Source organism: Callospermophilus lateralis, chromosome 10, assembly GCF_048772815.1.
Source record: "Callospermophilus lateralis isolate mCalLat2 chromosome 10, mCalLat2.hap1, whole genome shotgun sequence".
Classification (NCBI taxonomy): Eukaryota; Metazoa; Chordata; class Mammalia; order Rodentia; family Sciuridae; genus Callospermophilus; species Callospermophilus lateralis.
The window spans coordinates 34,850,374-34,876,970 of NC_135314.1; the positions used below are offsets into that span (position 1 = coordinate 34,850,374).

The window sequence follows — 26,597 nt, forward strand, 5'->3', positions numbered from 1 at the left end:
TGGGGACTGGCACATGGTAGGCACTCATTAACTATTTGCCACTATGATTAGGTTGTAGGCAATAGAAATTGGAAGATGAGAATTAACATAGACACCCCCCCCCAAAAAAAAATTTAAGACAGTAGATGGAAAATGATTAAAGTCTTATAAAAAATAAATTCTTTACCCACCCTTTATAACTTTATATGATCTAGTCGCTACCAATTTCTCCAAAGGCCTATCAAGTCATTTCAACTACATTCATGGTAATTTGTCTGCTTTGTACTTCATTTTATTAGAGATGCTCAAATTCTCCCTGTGTCCAGATTGTCATAGATATTCTCTTTAACTTTCACTTGTCTAAATCCTACTATTCTTCAGGTTTTAAATTAGTGTCTCATATTTAGAAAAGCCTCCACTGAAACATATATTAACCCCAACTGCATGGCTTCTACACATAATATGGAAATCTTTCCATATTATGAAAACAGAAATCATGATAATATCATGTATGTAATTAAAGTAAAAAGTATCCCAGTCTTCCTACTAAACTGTGAATCTCATAGGAAAAAAGAACTGCATGTGTCTTGTATACTAACATAACCTCAGAATCTAAAATTATACTGGACAGAATAGTCAATGAGTATTACTTATAACAAATAAATGAGTAGGCCAAAAAAAAAAAAAAAGTGTGTAATGCATTTAACATTTTCCAAAGTAGTTTAGAGACCTATTTAGATAAAATAAAGAGTTCAAGATTTAGAAAATATAAGATAAAGTCAGTTAGGTTAGATGGAGTCAGTTGATGGTGAGCCTTGACTATTGACCTAAATAATTAGTTTATAATGAAAAGTAAACTTTTTTTTTACATTTTTTGTTTTTTTTTAACACTCTAGTGAGATACAATTATGTAATAATGTTTATTTTGTTTTTAAGACCGTTTTGCAAAGAGGGGTAAAGATTTAACACAAAATATTATTTGCAAAAATAAAAACAGAAATACATGAGTTACATTACTCAATAGAAAGAAGAAGAATGTAATAGAATTTCAAATACTGTAATTTCCATTAAAATGCATTTTTAAAAGTACTAGAACATTTTCTCTATGCCCTTATACTTATTTCTTTTCTGTTCTCTCTCTCTCTCTCTCCCTCCTTCCTTCCTCTTCCCCCGCCCCCTAGTCTCCTCTCCCCCTTTTAAAGTGTTGGTCCTGTTTTATTGTCTGAGGGAAAACAGTCCTCCAGCCTAGGAGGGGAGCACTTAATCCTCCTCCTCCTCATCACAAGCCCCAGCCCAGCCTGGCTCTTCTTAGCATTCTTCCTCTTCAGGTGGCCTAGACGGCCACCCCCATATGAAACCTAGAGAGAATAACCTCAGAATCTAAAATCATACTGGACAGAATAAACCTGGAGTCAATGTGCTTCTTTCTGGGAGTCCAGGCAGACAATGAAGGATTGGATGTCCATAGGAGCTTGCGGACCCTGATGTGGCGCTGACAGATGAGCACGTGTGCGTGGTGGATGGACTTGGCCAGGCCCATCTTAAAGACTTGGGTCTGCAGGTCTTTTAGAAAGAAATCCTCAATCTTCAGGCCCAATGTATAATCCAGCTTCATCTTGCCCTCCTCTAGCACCCCCATGCGGACAAGTCGTCGCAGCAGGGCATTCATTGCCTTCCAACAGAAGTTGGGGATCCTTTTTGTCCAGCGTCAGCAATTCCAGGGCAGCCTTGCGAATTTTGGACACAGTAAATTTGACCCTCCAGACCTCGTGTTTGTTTCGGAGACCATACTCATCAATCAGCTTCAGTTTTTACTCTAGGCGGGATTTCTCCAAGGGTCTGCGCGGGGTCACATAGGTTTTTCAACACATACAGCTCCCTGCCACCAGCGTGTTGGCTCGGCTTCAGAGTCATTGCCTATGCACAGTCCCCAGAAACTGCGAGAGAGGACCCTTATACTTATATCATGGAGTGAGTTTAATTGTTCCTTTTTTGTTTAATTTGAAATGATATGGTTGGCAGTGTTGGGGACATTGGTAAAACCACTGAAAACTTTCTTCACAACATGTGGCCCAAGCTCAGAAGAACCTGCAAGAATTTTAGGATCTTCCCCAGAATTGCTCAATCAAGATGTAGATGTTACCAATATTCGCCTATTATTTAAATGCACAATCAATTATGAGAAGCATTACTTCAAGTGTCTTAGTGCCATGATAGATGCTCTCTTGAAATACCACAGAAACAGGTAAGATAATAAGTGAGCACCAGGTAAGAAAGAGAATTGATAGGTTCGGGAGGCTATCTTAATCCATTTTCTGTTTCTATAACAAAATACTATGCAATGAGTAAATTGTAAATAAAAGACATTTGGGCTCATATTTCTGGAGACTGGCAAATATAAGAACATGGCAACAGACTCTACTCAGCACCTGGTAAGGTCCTCATGCAGCTTCAACTCAGAGCAGAAAGCAGGACAACAAGTGGGAGCATATAGAAGCAATAAAGCATGAAAGGCTGACTCCTTTTTAACAACTTGCATTCAAATTAACTAAATCAGTCCCTTAAAAATGAGAACTGAGAAAGGCATCAATCCCACTTATTGGCCTGATCACCTTTATTAAAGACACTGTCACTTCTCAATTTTTTTGCATTGAGGAATTTAAGGTTTCAATAAATAAGCTTTAGGGGGACACGTGCAAACCATAGCAAGAATTAAATTATATTTAGAGATGAAGTAAAGGGCACCATCACTGATGATTTTAAAACTTCAATGTAAACAACTGAAAAGATGACAACACATTTTTTAAAACAACAACAAAGGGAAATAGCATAAGCTTTGTATTTCAAGATAGCCATTAGTAGTAATCTCTAAAAAAATTTTTAAAAAAATTCTTAGTTGTATTTGGACACAATACGTTTATTTTATTTATTTATTTTTATGTGGTGCTGAGTGCCTTGCACATGCTAGGTGAGTGCTCAACCACTGAGCCACAACCCCAGCCCCCCAAGAAACTTTCATGCTGTTTTTCAATTCCACTGTAAAAATGAAGCTATAGATTATTCTAATTTCCAGATTTAATTTCCAGGCTTATATCTATCTTCATGTATCCTATCAAATCCCTTTATTTTTAAGAACTTCTTATTGTTCTTTGGAAGGTTAGAGAAGTATTTGTAATTTAAATATTTACCCAAACAACAGGACACCTTGTAGTTAAATTATGGGTATTAAGGTAACTTCTTTTATTCCTCAGACATTAGCTCTCTCGCAGATCAAGCTGAAAGCTGAAATCCCACCTATGAATCATCTGCAGCTCTTGTAACTCAGTGTTATGAGTTTCTTGTTCATACCTTTCAAAAAAGATAAATTTAGTATTTTTTTTGAGCTATGTAAACTAATATTTATTTCCTCTTTCTGATAGACTTCTGTGTATTTTAACTTTATAGGCTTTTGTTTCCTTTTGGTCCACATTAATTCAACACTTACTTATCAAAACTTTATTGAACCCATCATTTAGCAGGCAGAAAGGTTAGCAGTGGAGATCTAGAGAGAAAAAACAATCAATAATATCTGTCCTTTAATGTGTTTACAGCTTTATGACAAGGACAGATGATAAATCATCAATTTTGCTAAAATATGATGGCTACGACAAAGGCACAGAGATACTGTTTATATATATCCTGCATCTCTGGAGAAACAAGGGAAAGGTTTAAAAGTATTTGGGGAATAAAGATTATGATTCATGCCTATGTTTTATTTTCCTAAATGTTTCTCTTCTATCTTCACATACCCTTTTTTTGCCAAGTAACTTACTAGATGTTAATTAAATATTTTTTTTAGTAACTGACAACTAAATCATATCCATATTTTCTAAAAACATGAAAAAAATATTAATAAGATTCTCTATTAGATAAACATTACTTGTAAAATTAAAAGGCAATTTTGAAAGTGATCTTTATCCAGGTGCAGTTGTGTATACCTCTAATCCCCATGATTCAGGTGGCTGAGAAGAGATGATTGCAAATTTGAGGACAGAATCAGCAAGGTCAAGGCCAGTGTGGGAAATGTAGCAAGGCCAATTTAAAAAAATAAATAAATAAACATAAAGGGATGGGGATGTAGCTTAATTGTAAAGTGTCCCTGGTTTTAATCACTAATACTGAAAAATTAATTAATTAATTAATTAATTAAAAGTAACCTTTTCTTGCTCTATTATTTATTGAATCAAAAAGCAATAACTCAATTTGTAATTCCAGCAACTCAGGAGGTTAAGGCTGGAGGATCATAAATTTGAGGTCAACCTTAGCAACTTAGGAAGCTACTAGGCAATATAGTGAGATCCTGCTTCAAAATAAAAAATAAAAAAGGCCAGATGATGTATTACATTGGAAAAGCATTCTTCCTTCAATCCTCAATAAACAAAAAAAAAGAAAAAAACTAGAGACTTAGTGTGGGTATGGTGATAAAGGCATGAGTATGGCAAGTTCAAGGCCAATCTCAGCATCTTAATGGACCTCTAAGCTACTTGGCAAGATCTGGATTCAAAAGAAAAATCAGAAAGAACTTTTGATGTAGATAAATAATAAAGAACCAAACCAACCAAACAAACAAACAAAACAACAAGAGAAAAGAAATGAAAATCAAAAACAGTGATGTAAGTATCATTTGATATTTAATTTTCAGAACCCTGAAATAGATAATAAACATGCAATTTTTGCATTTTATTTAAAGCAGACATTAGTGTATTTTAATGTACACTATAGGAAATTATTCATTTTGTACTTATCTTTCAACACTTTATTTGTTTAAATAATGTTTATTATAACTTTAAATCATGTTTATTGTAACTTTAAATCCATCAAACTGAGTCTCAGGTGGTTTAGAATAAAGAGAGGTTGATCACAGACAGAAAAGCTGAACAAAAACTTGAACTTTCTCAAATGCTCTAAACTGCCTTTGGCAGAGTGAAAAAAAAAAAAAGTTAGAACAGCCTAAGGCTCCTCTTCAGGAAACACTCTTTGTACAGAAAAAATTAAATAAAGGATTTTTTACTTGTCTTATATTCCTGGGAATTCTTATATCTCCCCTTTCCTCATTTCTATGGCAGACACCAGTCACTGCCAGTGTTTGTCAGCTTTCCCTTGCTGTGACTGAAATACCTGACAAAACAACTTAGAGAAGAAATAATTTATTTCGGCTCATGCTTTCAGATGTTCAATCTATGGTGGCAGGACTCCATTTCTGTGGGCCTGAAGAGTTGAAAGAGAACTTCATGGTGAAAGAGTATGGTAGAGAAAAGCTGCTCAGCTCAGGACAACCGGAAAGCAGAAGAAAAAAGGCTGGACAAACTGGCAGTTTCTTCTGAAAAGAAGCACATATAAAATGGGCCAAGGAAGGCATGATTGCTGAGAAGATTATCACTACCAAGGAGAAACTAAGTACTTTGCACAGATACAATAGGAACAATGCTTGGAAGGCATCTCAGGAATCAGCAACACCACACCCATGAAAGGCTCAAGGCACTAAAAAAAAGAAAACTAGTTTGACATGCACAGAGGTGCACAGGAAATTATTTCCCCAGGATTTGTCTCACTTTGCTCAGCTGCTTGGACCCAGAGTGATGGATTTGGCTGACCGTACTCAACCTCTGATACCATGAATTCCAAAAGCACTTCTGCTCTAAATTGTTCTTGTCAGGTATTTCAGTCTGAGCAACAAAAAGCCATCTAAAACACTTCCTAAAACATCTTTCTCACCAATGCATGCCTACTTCCTGGAACCATTACTAAGAGAGCAAGATAAGGTCCTTCATGAGAGAAATGAGGATGCAAAGAGATGAATCAAGACACCAAAGACTATCCACATCAACTCTTCTATAATGTCAGCTTTTCACCTTATCCACATCAGCAATTCTGTTAATGTCCTATTTTTATTTTTCCACTTTCTTCATCCTGAGCTCCTTAGTGAGGTGGAAGAGAAAGAAAGAACAAAAAGGGATTTGTTTAAATCATCAATCATCTGCTACACAAGAACTACTCTTCTTCCATGTGACAATCACCAATGTTTCCTGACATTGCATTGGGTCATTTTCTTTTTCTTTCATTGAACATTTAATAGGATGAGAGCTAATGCTTGATTGAGACATACTATAAGGAGGTTCAAACTTTCACACAAAAGGTTCGATATTGAAGTATGCTAAAATAAACTGGCAATGGAAAGATTAATAAATCTGCAATAAGTTTATCCAATCATAGTTTATGTATCCCCTCAACCTTCAGAAGGAAGATTCAAAGACCTAAGCAATCCATTTTCATGCTTATGTTTGATGAAACATGGAAATCCATGTAGAAATATGACTGGACAATAAGGGTAAAATCTAATAGTAACACAATTGACAGAAAACCAACACAGGTGTATGTGTTCATGTTTTTTTTGGCTCTCTGTGAAGCATTCCTTTTTAGGGTTATGAGACAGGACTTTTTCTGCAATGGGACAGAGTCTTATGACTTATAATCAACTAGAGTTAAGTCTGAAAATGTCTTTGTGGCCAATTCTTAACAGAAAATTGGGTTAAAAAAATAGATTTATACTGTGAATTTTTATGGTTGACTTTGGGGAAAAGGGGCTCTTATTTCCATGACCTAATTTGACAAAAGAGGATTTCTGGATTCTATGTCTTGACTCAAGGGAGAACAAGAGACCATCTGCCTCATAGTTCCAATGGTTTTGTTCATCCCGCAGATGTCAGAAGGACAACCCTTACATGAACTTTGGTATGGTGTTGAAGTTGATTAAATAACACCCACAGCATGCAGCTTTGAAAAGTTTTAATATTACTCCCATAATGAAGCTTTCTGCAGAAAATAGGGAAATCTTCCCATACAAATCCAAAAACAGTGGCTTGAGAAAGTAGAGAAAAGAGTTTGACTTGGCTTTCTTTAGGCAATAAAGTTAGGGTAAAGGTCCCTGTGCATGGGCTGAGGCTCTCAGGGTTTGAACTTCCTGCCCCTTCCAAAGAAGGAAGCACCTAGTCTTTTTATTAACTTTCTCAGATGTAGAACAGAAGAGAAAAGGGAATAGTAAGTGATAAAAACTGTCAGGACCCAAACATCAAAAACTAAGTCAGGGCAGGGTCTTTGTTAAGGTTCCAAGTGAGTTCCTACTTCAGAGCTTTTACAATTTCTAATTCCTTTCCCATGAATTATCCTTTTGTTCATCAAAATATATTTTTAAATCATTGATGCTTGCTTCTGTTCTAAAATTATGGCTTAAAGTGAGAATGTAAGGCGAGAATCTAAGGCCTTAAGTACTTTTTCAGAGAGACACTGGCAGTTGGAATGATTGAGAAGTACAAGTCAGAGAACAAACATGGGTCACCTATTCAATACCCCTGCATATTTTCATATAAGTAGTGGTGAATAAAACTCTGAATTACATTTAGAGAGCTTCCTATTCATAGACCCCTCCCTTATAAAGACATGAGTTAGGGTTCTGTAGGATTCTTTCTAAAGATTGGCAAAACAAATATTTTTGCTTCTTTGTTCATGTATGTGCTTAAAAGGAGGACTTAATAATAGGCTAACTGAATAGAGAAAAAGAATAATTGGAAGGAGAAGGAACAGAGAAAAGAGCACTGAAGTTGTAGAAGACATAGAAGAATACCTCTTCTAAGTTTCTCCATAGGGTAACAATCTGCAGGAACCCAAAAGTCTTAAAAAGAGTAGACAAAACTGGAGGAGGTAGTATTCCAATTCACCTACAGATCTGCAGAGTGAAGTTGGCAAAGGGAGATGTGTATTTGGGAAATATAAAGGCCATCAGCTGAAGATCATCTAAAATATGAGGTTTTCTTTCTTTTTTTTTTTTTTTTTCACTTAGGGCTCAGTTAAAATGACAAATGAGTATTTTTTTTTAAGGAGGAAAGAAAATTGTATAAAGCACTAAATTTGTTTCCTATCTCCATCTTTCTGTAGGTCAAGGTAAAGTTAGCTGTTACTGCAAGTAGAAATGATAGGGAGAAAATATTACTGATTTGAGACTGAAGCATTGGTTTTTTTCAAGTCAGTGTTAAATGGGAAGGTAGATCAGTCTAGAATCTGAAAGGGACCTAGAGAAATTGTTGGATCTGGCTTTTTAATGACCTTCTTTCTATTCAGCAGGATATTGTAACTACATAGAAACATTTGAGTATAAGTTATTAAAAGATATTTTTTGAAAAATAATATGCAAGTTACATTCATATATCAGGATCGTTTTAAGGCCTTAGTTTTCAGCTTACATGCTTTGTCTCCATAGGGTTAACTCTGGTTATTACATTTAAATGCTCTCTATCCTCCATAATGTATAGTTGAGAAAACACAATAAATAAGTGAAATCTGAGGCTCACTGGTTCTCTCTCTCTCTCTCTCTCTCTCTCTCTCTCTCTCTCTTTTTTTTTTTTTTTTTTTTGGTGCACATATGCTCATGTGATGGTCCCTACCAGAGTTATCCAAACATGTTTATTACAGAAGATGTGATCACACTTACCTATGAGACATTTATACAGAAAAAAAAAGAAAAAAATTGATCCTGCAAATTCTATATTGAGAAAAATCAACATTTGTTAAAGGAATGTTCATAGAGAAATAAGAGGAAGCAGAGTTAAAAAATTGCTAGTGGAAACAAAATAGAATGGCGTCAAACCCAAAGGAATTTCCAGAAGAGAAGAATGATCAAGAGTTTCAAATCCTACAAAAAGTTCCCCTGAGATAAATACTAATGCTTTCTATTAAATGTAGCTTTTTACAGATCTAATTGTCTTAACAAAAGGCATTTGATTAGCATTTAGAGAGAAGTAGTTTGAATAATAAATGAGAGTGAAAAAAGTTATTGAATACGAACCTTATGGAAGTATGGAAGTCCCTAAATGTGGTTAAATACAAAAACAAAAACAAAAAACAAAACTAAGTTTGAACATCAATAGAAAATTAAACAAATAAAAAATATTTTATTTACCTAATCTTTTAAATTATCTCAGCTGAAAAATGGCACAATAGCTAGATGTTTAATTAGAGTAACTGTTCATTGCATAATTAGTATAAAAGATAGTTCTTACTTAGTCTGCAAATGTTGACATTGTCTGATGATATTTATTCAAGAGAGCTATAGTGAAAAACCACTTAAATCATACTCCAAGTTTAGGAACTGACTCTCTATAACCTGTGAAAGACATTTACATTTTCTTTATCTCAGTTTATGTCTTTAGTCAGTTTTAACTAAACCACTAGATTTTGTATTTTATTTTATTCATATGTTTGCCAATGATTTCTTTTCCCACAAAGTGCAGGAGACCTAACCTACTTCTGTTTATAGTCCCGCTCTACTACTTACAAGTTAAATAACTTCAGGCAATTGACTTAACCTTTTAGTGTCCCAATTTTCTCATTAAGTAAATGGAGATAAGAATAATTGTCACTTTATAATGTTGTGATGAGTATAAGTGAAATATTATATGTAAAGAAGTCTAAGGCGTTCCAGGCCTAATATAATTATTTATTATTATATTTATATAAAGACAAATTAAACACATTTATAGTCTTATTTTGTGTATATGGACATATTTAACAAGTTTGAACCTTATAAAATTATTTTACACAAAAAACATATATGTAGATAGGAATCTAAAAAAATAGAATTTCTAGTTGTCAGAAATTCCCACAAGAGGAGAATAGGATTCTTTTTTTATGACTGGAAAAATACAAGTACTTTTACACAAATATGTACTTGAAACTATAATCCACTTTCCTTTCCTACTATTGCACCTACAGCATTGTGAACCAGAAAATTGTTTGAGCAGCCACAGATAAGGAATTACAAATCTTGAGGTTCAAGCATCATATAAAGCAGATGTAAGGTTAATTTTCATGGTTTAGTTGGCTCCCATATTTTTTCAATATATTTCAATGCTTGAAACTCTCAAAAACTGATAGCAAATAAAAAGGTTTCTATAGGCTGCCTGATTTCTTGCTGACTCAGCTGTCTGAAGGAAAAGCCAATTACTATGGCTTGCATTTCCTTGTGCAGAAACCAGAACATATTCATTGTTAAATAGAGCCATTAAATATTTAGGGGAGGAAGAAAAGTTTTATGAATTGAGATGATAACAGTGAAAAACTACCTATGGATAGTATTCTCTTAAACAAAAAGAAAATACTTTTCTGAGAGTAACTTGAAAATCTCAAGCATGAAATATGATTTGATTTAATAGCAATAGAATGGTCTTTTAAATGTTGATTTTTAGGTAGGCTTATAAGGGGGGGAAAAAGCCTCTGGTATAAAGCTGAATTTTTACCTCAGAGTAATAAAAGAACCAATATGGTCTCCTGAACAAAAACTAGCTGAGGAATTGGGATTCTATTTTTGGCCTCACCAGTGACTTGCTCAGTGACCTTGGACATATCACTTAAATGGCTTTGTGCCTTGAGATTTCCAGCTGTAATATAAAGATTATAATGCCTGCTTCTACATCAAGGGATTGTAGAACTATTTCAGGTGAGTTTGTTTAAAACTCCAAAGCTTTTGAAACAATCAGAAATGACTACTCAATTCAAACAATATTTTATTTTATTCATTTCTTTTTACTGTTTGATTTAGTTTCTTTGTATTCTTTCATAATCACTTTCTACTAGAATAAGTTACTGGGATAAAAATTAATAGGCAAAGGTTTCCTTTGAATATTAAAAATATTGAAATAAAATTAAAAATGTACTTCTCATCTAAATGAATATAATACTCAACATATTTAAAACTCAGAATTCAAAAAACAACCAAATTATGGTCATGCCTATTTCTAAATCTGGAATTGATAAATTTCTTTCTACTTTGGGCCTCCTCACAATTTTCTGCCATAATTTTTTTTTCAGTAATATTGTTTCACATAGTCTCCACAAATGCACCACAATCCTCCTCTAAATCCAGAAAAGACCCATCAAAGTTCCTCTGGAATACCAAGTTTTTCTATATTCCTTCCTTCTGCATAACCATATTTGCCCTCCAGCAGCAGGTTCCAAATAGTTAGAGGACTTAGATATTTTTCTACTTTTGATACCTTTATGTAGTTCTTCTTTTGAATTTTGATCCACATTATTTCTTCAAAATTAACTAAATATTTCTTCAAAGTTGTTTTTCTCAAACTCCAAACTAGAACTCCATACTCCAAGCTCAGAAATAGCTTTTTTTCTCGTGGTTCAAAATACATCTAAGAATCTTGGACTTTTTCATCACATTTTAGATCTCTTACATGCCCGCCAAAATACCAGAAGACATTTTGTTTTCATGTCTTTCTGTAGATATTCTCTCTGTGTAGCTTGACTCCATCTCCATCTCGGAATGTGCACATATGCATAGCAAATTCCTATTTCAAACTCAGTTACAAAACATTTACCATTCTGGAGGCTACTCTGAAACTTTCTACAGATTAATATTATACAACCTTTAGCACATGTAAATATATACACATACATGTGAATAAGTTATACTATTAAAGTATCACAAAAACTGAATGAAATGGGTAGCATTAGCCTTACATACAAAGGAGTTCAGACTTGGAGAGACGGCTTTAGGGGCTTCGATTTAAATCCTTGCAATCTGTCTATAGGGTTTGCATTCATCACTAGGCAATAAACTTTATTGCATAGTCTCTTCACCACCATCATAACTTGAGCATGTGTCCCATAAGGTATATCCTACATATGATAATTATTGGTATTTTATAAACACTCAAATCTCATGATTTACATATTATGTATTTATAAATTAATTTTCTTGCTAAAGTTTATTTTTGGTCCCCAAATCAATGATCATTTCCAGACAGGGAAAGAGGAGTGAAAAAATTGAGTTGCCCAATGTGCATATTCCTAGCTGAAGTCAACCAAAGATATATATCTTCCAGCTTGTTTAAGCCACATACTACAGTTTACACTATATATTTCATACATATGTGTGGGTTTCTTGTCATTGATGTTTCTATTTAAAGTGGTCTTCAAGCTTAATTCTGATGTGTTGTCTAGAGTTCCTAAGTGCAGGTCTATGATGCGCCTTACCAATAAAATACATTAGATGGAGTGCAACTAGGCATGAGTTAATAGCACCACTGGCCATGAGTTCAATACCAATGAATCAACTATGTATTCAATAAAATGGCTTTAAAAACAAACACCCATCTGGAGCAGTTGCATACACCTATCATTCCAACAACTCTACTCTATGACTGGAAAAAGGATGGTAAGTTAGAGGTCAGCTTCAGCAATTTAGAAAGATTCTGACTTAATGAGACCCTGACTAAAATTAAATATATAAACAACTTGGGAGATAGCCCAGTGGCAAAACACCTCTCACTTCAATCCACACACAAGTCAGATGGCTACTTATGAACACAGAGATTTCAGAAGCTGAGGTAGGAGGCTGGGATACAGTTCAGCAATAGAACTCTCCTGCATTAAAACTCCATCCCACCCCCAAGCAGACACACAACAAGGTTATGACAAAATAGTTAAAAAAAATATTGTAATTAGAGGCAATCAGGAATATTATTGTGTTTTTCTTTGGACTAATGGTTCAGTATTTACTAATTCAGTATTTTTGTTGACTTTATAGATTGTAACTATCACAAACAGTAGAAATTGACAGTATTCATTTTACTTGTACACAAACACTATATTCAGATTTATTTTTAATCCCCTTCCAATTTCAAAATATCAAATTTCTGTGCATGTTCCTCAAATTTTCATCATTTCAGTTAGAGACAAAGATTTAGCCAACCTTAAAAATTTCAAACTAACCTGCATTTAAATGTTTGCTTCCTCTTGCCAAAAGCTAAGCAGATGGAGTAAGGGTGAAGCTACGCCTCTTTTACTCTTCTTCTCACTATTCAAAGTTTCCTTTTCCTCTGCTATAATGGAAAAAGACGTATAGTTACTCATCTGGGAACTGCTGTAGTTCTCCCGTCTTTATTCCTGCTGTGCTTGCTGAGACTATCTGGCCATAGATGCTCTCTGTGGCAGGCATCCAAATGCTGACTCTCTTTTCATACCCAATCTTGCACTCTGCATGTGATTATATCAATGCACCAGAAAACTAATGAACACTTTCTTCAATGACTGCCATGGTTTTCTTACTTTAATCATGCCATTCTTTCTATCTTGTATACATGCTCTTCTATTATATGTCCTTTTAATAGTTACCATGGTAATGATTAATGTTATTCTTGGATTTTTCACTTCACTTCTTTCTGAAGAAATCATAGGTTTAACTTTGCAATGCCAGGCATTATATGAAGTCAGATTTTTCTTTTTAGAAGAAAAACTACTAGGACATAACACATATTTTGCCATGTCTCATTTCTACTGCCACAACAACCTTTATCTTTGTAGACAGTGGTATCGCCATGAATTCATTCTCTGCAAGGAAGATAATATGGAGATGAGCCCCTGTTCATAGCATCAGAAGTAGAGTGTTGCTTTAAAAAATAAATTATATATTATTGGCTTCTAAATTCAACAGATTATGAAGTAAAAGTTTTATTTAGAAGCTAATATTTTCAGTGGTGAAAATTTCATAAAAACTGTTGTTTGAAATAAGTTAGGAGAAATATTGGTTATCTAAGAAACTTAGATAGGAAGTTTACTTAAAGAATAATGGTAGAATTGTTCATGGTTTCTTTAAGAAAGTTATCAAAAGAAACAGATAAACTTAGGAAAAAAGCAGTCACGTTTCCAGAAATACAGAGCTTTTAAATGTTGAAAAACTCACTAAACTAAATATCTTTTCAATATGAAAAGATAAAATTGAAAAAATATTTTGATCCATGAGGCAGATGAACACTAAGCTTTGAAGAAATTTTGATTTACCAATGTGACATCACTGAATGTGAAGTTGGGAAAAGACGCACACAATTGGCTCTTACATGGGACTGTGAGCTGGCTAGCATCCCCCCGTCTCTCATTTTCCAGTAGGCTATCCTGCTCAGTGTGGTGGCATGAGTCCAAGAATACAGGCAGAAGTATTCAGTACCACTGGAGGCCTAAATTCAGAGCTGGCACACTCTCATTTCCTTTGTGTTTCTTTGTCCAGAACATAACACAAGGATAGCCCAGATTTAAGAATATGAAAAGAAACTAAAAATGATGATATGAGTTGCTACAAAGTTATACTGCAATGGGTATGTGTTTGCTAAACTTCTGATAAATATTACTTAATACTGATAAGTGAGGAAGAGGATTAAAAAAGAATGCTAAATGGTTATAGTCATGTATTCTATTTTTAGCATACTACTTCAATATAGAAAAACAAGCACTGCATCACAACTATGAAATATAAAGGAATTTGCACAATTTTATTCCATCTATCAACCATCCCCCAACGATTAGAATTTGTTTTGTAATTGTTCTTTTAAGTTTCTGTGAGATAGCTTTGAGAGTGTAAAATAGCTTTGCTATGCTTAACAAACAGCTCTAAATTCTCAGTGACATAAAATATTGTCAGAGTCTATGTGGTTATAACTGCTACACTGCTGCATGTGTCTTCCCATTTAAGGATGTAGCTAAAGGAAGAACCTTTGTTTGAAACATCTGTGTCATTAAAAAATCAGAATAGCAGATAGAAAGTTGAACTTACCACTGCTACTCTGTTACAGTCTGAGCTATATCTGCTCACACTTGAATGGTCAACAACAGCCAGGAGCAGTGGAGTATGTCTGTAATCCCAGTGACTCTGGAGGCTGAGGCAGGAGGATCACCAAGTTTGAGACAAGCCTTAGTAACTTATCTTGCCCCTAAGCAAATTAGCAAAACCCTGTCAGCAAGAAAAAAAAATCTGGTGATGTGGCTCAGTGGTAAAGTGTCTCTGGGCTCAGTCACCACTACAAATAATAATAATAATAATAATAATAATAATAATAATAACAATGATAATAATAATAATAATAACAATGATAATAATAATAGTAATTATTATTATTATTTGACATGACCATATCCAAATTTAATATGGTGTGGTATTTCTCTCACAGACCAGGAGGAACTAAAATACTTATAGCAACAGTAAAGAATAGACTATAGCAAGAGGAAAGAATACACAAAAATTTTAAAGAAAGCAAATCATTTAGGCAGTAAAATCTACCACAGTCTGCCTTCTTAACCACTCCCAAAGTTTTACCAGTCACAGCATTTATCTCGAAATCTAGAGTATTGCAATCCTCACTTCAGGTCTGGATAAGTTCATTTCATCTAGAAACCTATTGTATAAAATAATAAAAATAAGAGCAACAATACAATAAAAATAAAGTCACTTTTTCTACATAGTTAAATACAATGGTGAGCATGTGTAAGAGGGCAATAATAAGCACTTATTATTGAAAAGAGGAATAATGAGAAGCCTGCAGCAAAGTTTCATAAAATTCAGAAAAATTTTCTGTAAAACAAATAAAACTAATTTAAATGTACTCAAAAAGCACACAAAAAATGTAAAAAAACCCAAATATTAAAAATTACAACAATCAAAGTGTGAAACAGTATTGAAGTAAATGCAGAGATTGTTGATTTAGTTAGAGAAGAAATTAATGAAAGTTTCAAAAGCAATCCTCACATAAATAAGTTATAATTTGTCCAAGGAGAAGTGAATTGATAGAAATTATAAATGCAGAGTGTTAACCTCAGAATTCATGGAGCATTGGATTATGTGCTCAGAAGGATCTTACAGATATTGCCATAGTGTAAGCATCACTCTATTCTTACATAATAAATCTTAAAAGTAATACTGAAAGGTTTGAACACATTTCAGGAAAATGAACTACTATCAGAACAAAAGTCAAGAATGTTCATAAAAACTTGAAAAATATCCATCATTGAATGAAGTAAAATTTAAAATATTTACAAAAGGATCAAAGTTGCCAGATATACAAAGAGATCAAAGTTGCTAGATATGCAAAGAGGAGAAAAAAATGCAACCTATAATGAAAAAGAAAATTAGTCAATGGAAACTGACCCAGACCTGACATAGACAGACAAAACAATTATTATAGTTATATTTAAAATACAAAAATTGTAGTAAAGATATTGAATATATATATAATCCAAAATGAACTCCTAGAGAAATAAAAATCAATGGCATAAAAATTATACTGGATCAGATAAATAATATATTAAATACTGCAAATAAAATATTCATTGTATTAAATACAAGAAAATATAGAATTCAAAATAAACAGTGGGAAAATTATTTAAAATGAATGAAGGAACATAAATAAGTTGTTTTCCAAATCAGTTAATATAATGAATACATAATTTGAGTTTTTTTAAAAAGGAAGTAGATGAAGGGGCAGAAAATATTTAAAGAGTTAATAACTGAAAAACTGATAATTCTGAAGAAAAATATGAACTCATATCTAAAGAGTTTAATGAACCCAAGTGCAAGGCACATAAAAATAATTATCAGGTTCGGGGTATGGCTCAGCGGTAGAGCACTCACCTAGCACATGTAAGGCCCTGGGTTCAATCCTCAGCACCGCTTGAAAATAAATAAATAAAGGCATTGTGTTCAACTACAACTAAAAAATAAATTTTAAAAAATATAATAATTACCAAAAGTTTCACCATAATCATAACTGTTCAAAATCAATGTTAAAGAGAAGGTTCTAGAAACTATCACAGAAAAAAAAAAAGGGACAGATAAAAATGGCAGATTTCTCACCAGAAACAATAACTGAAAAACAGCCAAGTAATACATTCAAAGTTTTGAAAGAAAATAATTGTAAACTTACAATTATTGTACAATGTCCAATAAAAAATATTATTCAAAAATAAAGTCAAAATAAAGACTTAAGCACACATATAGAAGTTGACATCAGACTTACATAATTAAAAATAATAATGGAGTTCCTGTACAGAGAAAAAATAAACAATGAAATATGAATCTAAAAAATGAAGGATAACTACTTATATAAATGTATCATATATTTTCATCTCTATTTAATTCTTGCTTTGATAATTATTTGCTTATATGAGGATTCTGGAAAGATAACTGTGTAGAAAGGGAGCAGAAATTTCTTTTCCATGTAGCTGAAATTTACACTGGCAGAATCAGTATGTTACATATATTTTGGAATACTGGAGTTTGTTGAAGGCTCTCAAATTCCAGTAAGAGGCGTGGGTGGTAAATTGCAGTTGATTTTGGTCAGTTTCATCTATTAGCTTCATATTAGCTATGTACCTGCTTCTCGCCATCCTCGGTCCCAGGAAAGCAACTGTGCGTGAGTTCTTGGAGCAGGTTTTATCAATCCTGGCTGGACAATAAGGATCCTGTCCCAGAAATATATGGGATCTGTATTCAGATAGCTGATTCTAACCAAAGAGTTATAAGCATGGAGGCAGACAGCTACTATTACATTCATAACCCCTCAAGGTTTGGACATGTCTCACTGGAATTCACATGTGGGAAACTTGTTCCTTAATGTAGCAGTGTTGAGAGGTTGAATTTTGGAGAAGTGAGTGGCTCATGAAGACTCTGTCTTCATAAATGGATTAATTCATTCATGTGTGACAGGAGTAACTTTCCTATAAAGGTAACTTCTCTTGAGTACATATGTTCTGTCTTATCATATGATACAGCAAGAAAATTCTCACCAGATGTGCAGCAAATGCTAGTATTATTTTTTGGAGGGGATTTCCCAGTTTCTAGAATTGTGTGCTAAAAATAAATTTAAAAAAAATCTTTTATAAATTACCCAGTCTCTCGTATTCAGTTATAGCAACAGAAAAAGGATTAAAATTCTAATTTTAAAATCTTCACACTCTAACTGAAGTGACCTCCATGGGAGTTAAAGAGCCAATAACTCTCCCATTTTTCTTTCTTTTTCTCCTTTTTGAACCAGAAATTAACAATTTGACATTCAAAAGCAATCATATATAAGAAGAAATTAAAAAGTTAATGTACTGACCCAGAAAAAGATGCAGGTTCATAAATGACCTGATAAGACTTTAAGTTTACAACTCAGGCTAATCCTTATGAGAGAAATGATCTATAAAAATCAAAAGAAACAAAAAACCTCCATGTTACTAGATTTTAATGGGCAATTTTCAAAAACAAAAATAAGAGCAACAACCACAACAAAACCCACATGACATATGAAGAAAAAGCAAAGTATGGCATATTGAAAGGGAGAAAAAAATCAACATAAATTGCTCTGGTTTGGATACAGTTAAAGTATGTCTCCCAAAGTTTCATATTTTTGAAGTGTAGTTTTAATAACAATATTAGATGTCCATACCTAAGACATGGGACTAATGGGAGATAGTGAAGTCTTGGAAAAGGTTACAGTACTTCTCATGGAACCCCAGTTAGTTCTCTTGAGAGGTAGTTACACAACAGCAAGACTGGGATGGAATTGTGATACAAGAACAAGACTGACTCCCTCCCAGATTGTTACTTTCTACATTTCCATGTGACCATTTCCCTTTTCATGTGCTCTCATCATAGTGCTAGGGGCACTCACAAATGGTCAAACGTACAGGGTTGTTCAATTGTATACTTTAACCATTCAAAACTGTGAGCATTTTTATAAAACATTTTTATAAAGTAATCCAAAACTATCAAAAAAAATTACCCCTGAGAAAGAACAGATAGTTCATTTTAAAGACCAAGACATTAAAATAGCTGTCAAAAGGACTAAAGAAAGACATAGAGAACATCACAAAAACTATGTATGAACACAATTTGGTTATCAATAAAGAGATACCAAACCTAAAAAAAAGAAAAGAAAAATTCTGGAGCTGAAAATTGCATTAACTAAGATTAAAAATTCACTAGAGAAATTCAAAGCAGATTTGATTATGAAGTTAAAAGAATCAATAAATTTGGAGATGGGTTAATGGAAATTATCTAGACTGACGAAAAGAAAGAAAGAAGACTGAAGAAAAGTGAGTACAGTCAATCATGGTGGTACAGGCCTGTAATCCCAGCAGCTTGGGAGGCTGAGGCAGGAGGATCACAAATTCAAAGCCAGCCTCAGACATTTAGTAAGCAACTCAGCAAGACCCTGTCTCTAAAAAAAAAAAAAGAAAGAAAGAAAGAAAGAAAGAAAGAAAGAAAGAAAGAAAGAAAGAAAGAAAGAAAGAAAGAAAGAAAATGGCTGGGATGGGACTCAGTGGTTAAGTACCTCTGGGTTCAATCTTTGGTAACAAAAAATAATAATAAGATAAAATAAGTGAATAGAGGTAAGTAGATTAGGACACCATAAATGATATAAACATATACCTTGCAGGAGTCCCAAAAGGATAAAAATGGGAGAGAAGGTCAGAGAGGATAGTTGATGAAATAATAGGTGAAAACACTACGTATTTGGTGAAAGGTATGAATAAAAACATGTAAGAAGTTCTTTTAACTCCATGTGGGATGAAGTGAAAAAAACATACATTGAAACAAAATATAATCGAACTTTCATAAGAGAGAGTCTTGACAGCAGCAAGAGAGACATAAACCTTATATAAAAGGGATTCTCAGTAATATTTTCATAAGAATACTTATCTGAACTTTTGAGGTGAGAAGGCATTGGACTGATATTTTAAAAGGTCTCTAATGGAAAACAAATAACAAAAGGAACAAAACAAAATAAAACCACAAAAACCATTTTCATCCAAAAATCTTAAATCCTACAATAATGTTACTCAAAAGTTAGGAGAAACTAAGATATTCTCAGATAAGCAAAGGCTAAGAAAGATTATTACTAGTTTTCTTTCTCTGCCAGAAGTACTAAAGGTAATCCTGTAGGTTGTAATAAAAGGACATTAGACAATAACTCTGTTAGGGTCTGTAAACAAGTCAAGATGGCGCCTGGCATTTTGCCAGAGGGAGTGATTTGTGAAGTAATGCCAGCCCAGCAAGCCATTAAGTGTGGAGATTCCTTATTGGTTGACTGCTGTATCTAGTTTATGTTAATTAGATAAGCTGTGTGGAATGTATATATACCCCTCCTGTTCTACAATAAACGGCTCCCACTCCTGCTGTATCAATCTGCACAAGTTGCTCGTCATCCCCCCGTTATTTTGCTGCAGCTGGACTGTGGCATAACTCAAAGGCATATGAAGAAAAAAGGATTGTAATACATTAAAATACATAAGAAAAAATTTTAAAAATGGTATTTTTGAAACAATACTTTGTAACTTTTTTATTTTCCACATAATTTAGGAGATTAATGTATTTTAAAAATTTGTAGTTTGTTTTTGAAGCAAAACATATAAAGATATAATTTTGAGATCTTAGCAACAGATAATGATGGGACTATAGCTACAAAAAAAGCAGTTTTTGTATTTTACTAAAGCCAAATTGGTAAAAATTTAAATAAAACTATAATAACTTTAGGATATTAAATATAGTCAATGATTACTACAAAGAAATGCTTAGAATACACACAAAGAAAAATACAAAAGGAATTTATTCTTTTACTACAAAAATAATTAAACACAAAGAGAGACCATACTTCAAAAAATAAAGAACTGATGTTATAAGCCATATATAAAAGAAATAACACAGTGATAGAAGTAAGATCCTCCTATTAGTAATTACTTTAAATGTAAATTAATCAAACTTTTCAATCAATTAAAAACAATGACAGAATGCATTTAAAGCAATGACTATTTTAACTATGCACCATCTACAAGGAGACAGTGACTTTAGACCAAAAGACAGTTACAAGTGAAAGAACAAAAAAGACAATCTTTGGAAATAGTAATCAAAATAGATCATGATGGATGTATTAAAATTAGACAGAATAGAATTTAAAATTTTTTAAAAAGTTTTAGGATTGGGGTTATAGCTAAGTGATTATTTAATGCTTGTCTAGCATTTGCAAGATCCTGATTTTTGATTCCCAAAATCTGAAAAAAAAATATTCTTAGTAAATTAAAAATTATTACAAGACAAAGAAGATTCTATATTGACTAAACATTCCATGAAGCAAGAATATGTAACAAGTTTGGACATTTACACACCTAATTAGAAACCATTAATATAAATGAAGCAAAAGTTACAAGAATTGAAGGAAAAATAGATGTTTCTACAATATTTGAAGACTTCGCACCTCAATCCTCAATCTCACAGTGCATAGAACAAAACAAAAAGAAGGAACCCAGAACTTGACCAAAACAAACCAACTAAACTTAATAATATATACAAAAGAATATTGTACCCAACAATAGAATACATGTGATTCTGAAGTACATTTTCCAATAGGGTCTTAAAACCAATTGTATATACATATTGGTAGCAGCATTAGTCACAATTGTTAAAATGTGGAAGCAAACTCAGGGACAATTTATGGATGACAGTATAAGTAAAATGTGAGACACACACACAAGCATGCACATATTGGTATTAGCCATAAAAAGGGAGGAAATTCTGACATACGCTACAATATAGGAGAGCCTTCAAGAAAATATGTAAAGTGTAATAAGTTAGTCACAAATAGATAAATGTTGTGGTTCTGTTTATACAAGGAACTTAAGAGTAATCAAAATCATAGAGAGAAAGTAGAATAATTTTTGAAGATTATGTGCAAGAGAGGAATTAGGGTTTATTGTTTAACAGAGATAGATACTCATTTTCACAAAATGAAACAAGTTCATCAAGTGGATGGTGGTGATAGTTTCACAATAATATGAATGTATTTGATACCCTGACTTGTACACTTAAAAAATGGTTAACATGGTAATTTGTATATTATGTGTTACAGAAATGAAATTTGAAAAGTACAAAATTGTTTAAACCAGAAATAATAATAATGAAGTGTGGAGTTTATAACATGAGAGGAAATAAGTGTTATTGTTAGAGTCTGTAAACAAGTCAGGATGGCGCCTGGCATTTTGCCAGAGAAATGTTAGTCTGTAAACAAGTCTGGATGGCGCCTGGCAAAATGCCAGAGGGAGTGGTTTGGGAAGTAACGCCAGTGAGCCATTAAGTGTGGAGATTCCTGATTGGTTGACTGCTGTATCTAGTTTATGCTAATTAGATAAGCTGTGTGGAATGTATAAATATCGCTCCAGCTCCAGTCCTACAATAAATGGCTTCCACTCCTGCTGTATCAAAGTACACAAGTTGTTCGTCACCCCCCAACTAGTTTGCTACAGCCGGACTGAGGCATGTTATGACAACAATAACAGAATGGCCAGAAGAGGAGGAAATAGTTTATTTCCATTTCTACCTATTCAAAGGTTGTTATATGTTTAGTGATATGTTGTCACTGGAAGCTCTGAAAAGTTAATAGTATATGCTAAACTTACAACTACTAAAATAACCAAACAAATATTTTTAGATAATCGGTCATAGTAGAAGACTATGATTAGCCAGGATCACACAGAATTTTGCAGGATGTAAAATAGATTTTAAAATACATTCAATATCTTGATTATCATAATTGTTTTATGAGTATACACACTATCATGAATCAAATTTTGGGAATTTTAAATATGTTGACATAATCATGTTAATTGTATCTCAAAAATTTAAAAATAGTGTAAAAATTAATGTAGAGATATTAACATTCCATTTTTAACAATAACATAGATAATAAAATTTATCTTTCAAAATAAGTCACAGTTTAGCTGTAGTTTCTATAATTAAAATACCAAGTGCAAAGTGTAAGAAAAGCTCAGTACTAATGAACATTGTACTTATTTTTACCTGGAAAGTGAGCAATCACAGAGGCACTAACATGGTAGTGTTCACATTGCAGAATATAGATATGAAATCATCTCTTTATGCTGCCAATTTATAGAGCTCATTCCATGCCCTGTTACTTGTTAACATTATTATAGTTAAATTGGAATCTAGCTGGTGACAATCATACTACATGAAATGTCTCTCCCTAATTATGGTATTAGAAGAGGATATGTTGTGAAAACTGTTAGCCTGATTACTTAAAATGTGAAAAATGTGAGTTATTATTGCATTAGCCACATATCTATGTAAAAAATATAGTGTTCTTTAGTGTTAGATTAAAAAATTGGATTTTATTTTCTAAGTAAAACATATTAAGTAGTAACTGAAATATGTTCATTACACTTCTGAATATTCTGTCTCTCACATGTTCCATTTATATTGCCCTAGGAAAGGACTATGACTTTTTTATAAACATGAAAGTATTTTTAAAGTCATCTTTTCACCTCAATGAAAACAGATAGTTTTTCTGACTTCAAACTTGGATTCTGAGTTTGTACTAGAGAAACACTATTTGAACTTCAGCAGAAAAAGCTGACTAAAACAGATAGGGCCTCACTAAGTTGCTGAGTCTGGCATGCACTACTATGCCTGGCCTATAATTTGTACAGAGTTGATGAACAGAATTACTCCTACAAACATTTCTACTATCTCTGACCACAATAGGCCCTAGATGTGTGTATGAGGGCCACTCCTGAAGAGCAGATTTAAGTCCAAATAGCTAATTCACAACATTAGTACAGGAAGCATAGTGGGGCAGGGGGCCTCATGGGCGAAAAGGGAAGGAAGGAAGTAGAAGGCACTGGTATGAGCAACTTCATTCACTTTCATTCCCAATCTCATGGCTTGTTCCAAAAGCATGCCTTACTTCCTACAATGATGATGCTCATTCCCAGAGGTTACCTTAGGGAAATGATAGAATAGAGGTTTTTATTGCCCCTGTGGAGGGAGACACCATTCTAGAAATCTAACACCGAGAATCATGATAACCAACCTTTGAACCTATTACTCCTAGCAGTTGCCTTTGTGGTCTACAATGCCTGCACCTTACTATGCACAGGACCCAACTCATTTTCACACTGGGAATCCTTCTGTGGGAAACTTATGAGCACTGAGCATTGCAATTTCAGTGTAGGTTGTCTTTGGGGATTCAAAAAGTTGCCTCATCTCTGTACAGCCACCCAAAATGAATTTGCAAAATTCTTTTTAACTTGTTGTTGTTGTTGTTGGACACAATATCATCATTTTATTTATTCATTTTTTTATGTGGTGCTGAGAATTGAACCCAGTACTCCACACAAGCTAGGCTAGTGCTCTATCACTGAGCCACAACCCAAGCTCTACGAAATTCTTTAGGAAGAAAAGAGCACAAGGGTCTGCATATTCCTGGGGCAGATGATGAAAATGATGGGTGGAGGAGGAGGCAGAACTTTACACTATCAGCTACACACCTAAGGTCCAAGGAGAAATGAAGCAAGGTTGAAGATTTTTCTCTGATTATAGAAGATGCCTACATAACAGTTTCAATTTTGCCTCTTGAAAGACAGTGCTAAGTATATTTATATTTTAACTGTTTCAGGCTGAATACTGGTGCTCCAAAGATACCCACATCGTAATCTCCAGAAACTCTAAGTGAGGCTAAAGAACCAGACTGAAGAAGGCAATGTGAACATAGAAATAGAATCCATGAAGAAAGCATAGCAACACTGCTGATTTGAGATGGAGAAAGGATCACAAGTCAAGAATACTTGTAACCTTGAGAAATTGGCAAAAACAAGGAAACAGATTTCCCACTAGAATATCCAGGAGGAATCAATCCTAATAGCTTGACTTTATTTAAAGGATGTTGAACCTCTGACCTCCACAACTGTATGATCATAAACTTGTGTTGTTTTAATGACTTAAATTTGTGCTAATTTGAAACACTCACACTAGGAAACATAACCTTTCACAGAAAAGATTTTTGGACAACAGGTATAAAACAATTCTTCTCAAATTTTAGCATTTATAAGGTCTACCTGGAGATCTAGTTAAATAAAACAGACTCTGAAGTCTGTCCACAAAGGATTCTGACTCAATAGGCCTAGCATGGATCACTAGAACTTTTAACAAGCCTTCACTTAATGTGGATTCTCACAGTTTGTGGACTTCTGATAGTCCTAGGTTACCTATGTTTTGTCTTCTCTATATTGAAGAAAATTTTTCTCGTATACCATCATTTGATGAGGACTTCTTCCACAGAATCTTTTTGCCTTGAATTTTGGGTTCATTTTCTAGGAAAATGCTTGTGATAAAGTCATTAAGTTCAGCAGTAATTTCCAGCAGCAAGACTTCTAAATGCATGGAATGGTGAATGCCAAGATGATGTGGAATGGGACATTGTTTATAAACCTGGAACTTTATTTATTACTTCTTACATTACAAATGCAATAATGAGCCACTTAATAATGAAAATACACTCTGAGAAACCTGTCATCAGACAATTTAATTCTTATATAAACCCCATAGTGTATACTTACAATAACCTGTAATCTAAATCCTATAACACACCTAGGTTTTATGGAATATCTATTTATGGTATATTCTATTGGCTTGATAAGCAAAATAACACAAAATGAAATCAAGTCCATGAAAAAATAATGTAATCCAGAGATAAACAGGAGATGTCTGAAGATGCTGTCCATTTACCGCAGCCTATTGTTTTATATTACATGTTTTTATAAGTAGAGGTACACACTCTAAAATGTTTAGTATAGCAAATACACAAACAAGCCACAGTCAAACAATCTTTGTCAAATGTGCATTGTGTGTAATTGTATGGGTTATATTTTTATATAACTGGTAGCAAACTAGGCTGGTTTATACCACATCACCACAGACACCTGGGGACTGTATTGGGCTATGATCTTACAAGTGCTATAATATCACCAGGTGATAAGAATTTTTTAGCTCCATTATAGTCTTATAGAACCACTGTAATTACATGTCTTTTGTCTTTGTCTGAAATGTTATTATGTAGCACATGCTTATTAATAGTAATGGAAGTTTACTAATCCATGTGTTTCAGGATGGCAGAAATTCTACAGTTTCATTTTGTAAATATCTTATTAACTGAACTTTATACCACTGTGTTTGAGAATTGTTTTACGTGGTTCTGTGTTTAATGCTTCTCCTAGACTATTTTAAAGGCGGTATTGTTTTGTTTATAAACACACTTTGTTGGCTAACCTAACATTGTTTAATATATGCTACAATCAATACTAGCTAACCTTATTTTCTAATAATTGTAATTTCTCATTTTAAATATATTGTTACTGAGAGATACCAGTCTATTTTCCAACAATAAAACAAATGCTAGTCTGTACTATGTTTTGGAAATAAAAGAAAAACTTTAAATGGTTCTTACCATAAGACAAACTATGATCTTCCCAAAGGGGAAAAAGAGCTTATGCCAATAAACAAAAACAATAAGTTGCAAGAAAGTACCGAGATTGGGCATTAGAGAGCATGATGGACAGGGATTGAACCTTGCAGCTGAATGAGCAGGATAAACGATAACAAGCTTTAGTGATAGCAAGACTAAACAACAGGCTCCACTAAGGAAAAATAAAATCTGAACATTGTATGTCAGCAATACACAAAGCCTCAGAACAGATTATCCAAGAATGTAACAAAGATGAAATTAGCATTAGTATCTCCAGAGCTTACAAACAACATTATAAACCAAGATAAGGTATTTTGGCATGCATATAAACAAGAAATGCTAAAGCACTCTTTAATTTGGAAATTGAGATTTAGTTTAAAAGCTATATGGATTAAAGATAGAATTACAATATGCCACATAGAAAATCATGATGAACATATTGCATGTAAAATA

At 33.4% G+C, this 26,597-nt stretch overlaps 1 pseudogene; it reads right to left on the reverse strand.

The window, feature by feature from the left end:
* Positions 1-1,391: 1,391 nt before the first annotated feature.
* Positions 1,392-8,789, reverse strand: LOC143407782 (small ribosomal subunit protein uS4 pseudogene; annotated as a pseudogene).
* Positions 8,790-26,597: the final 17,808 nt, after the last annotated feature.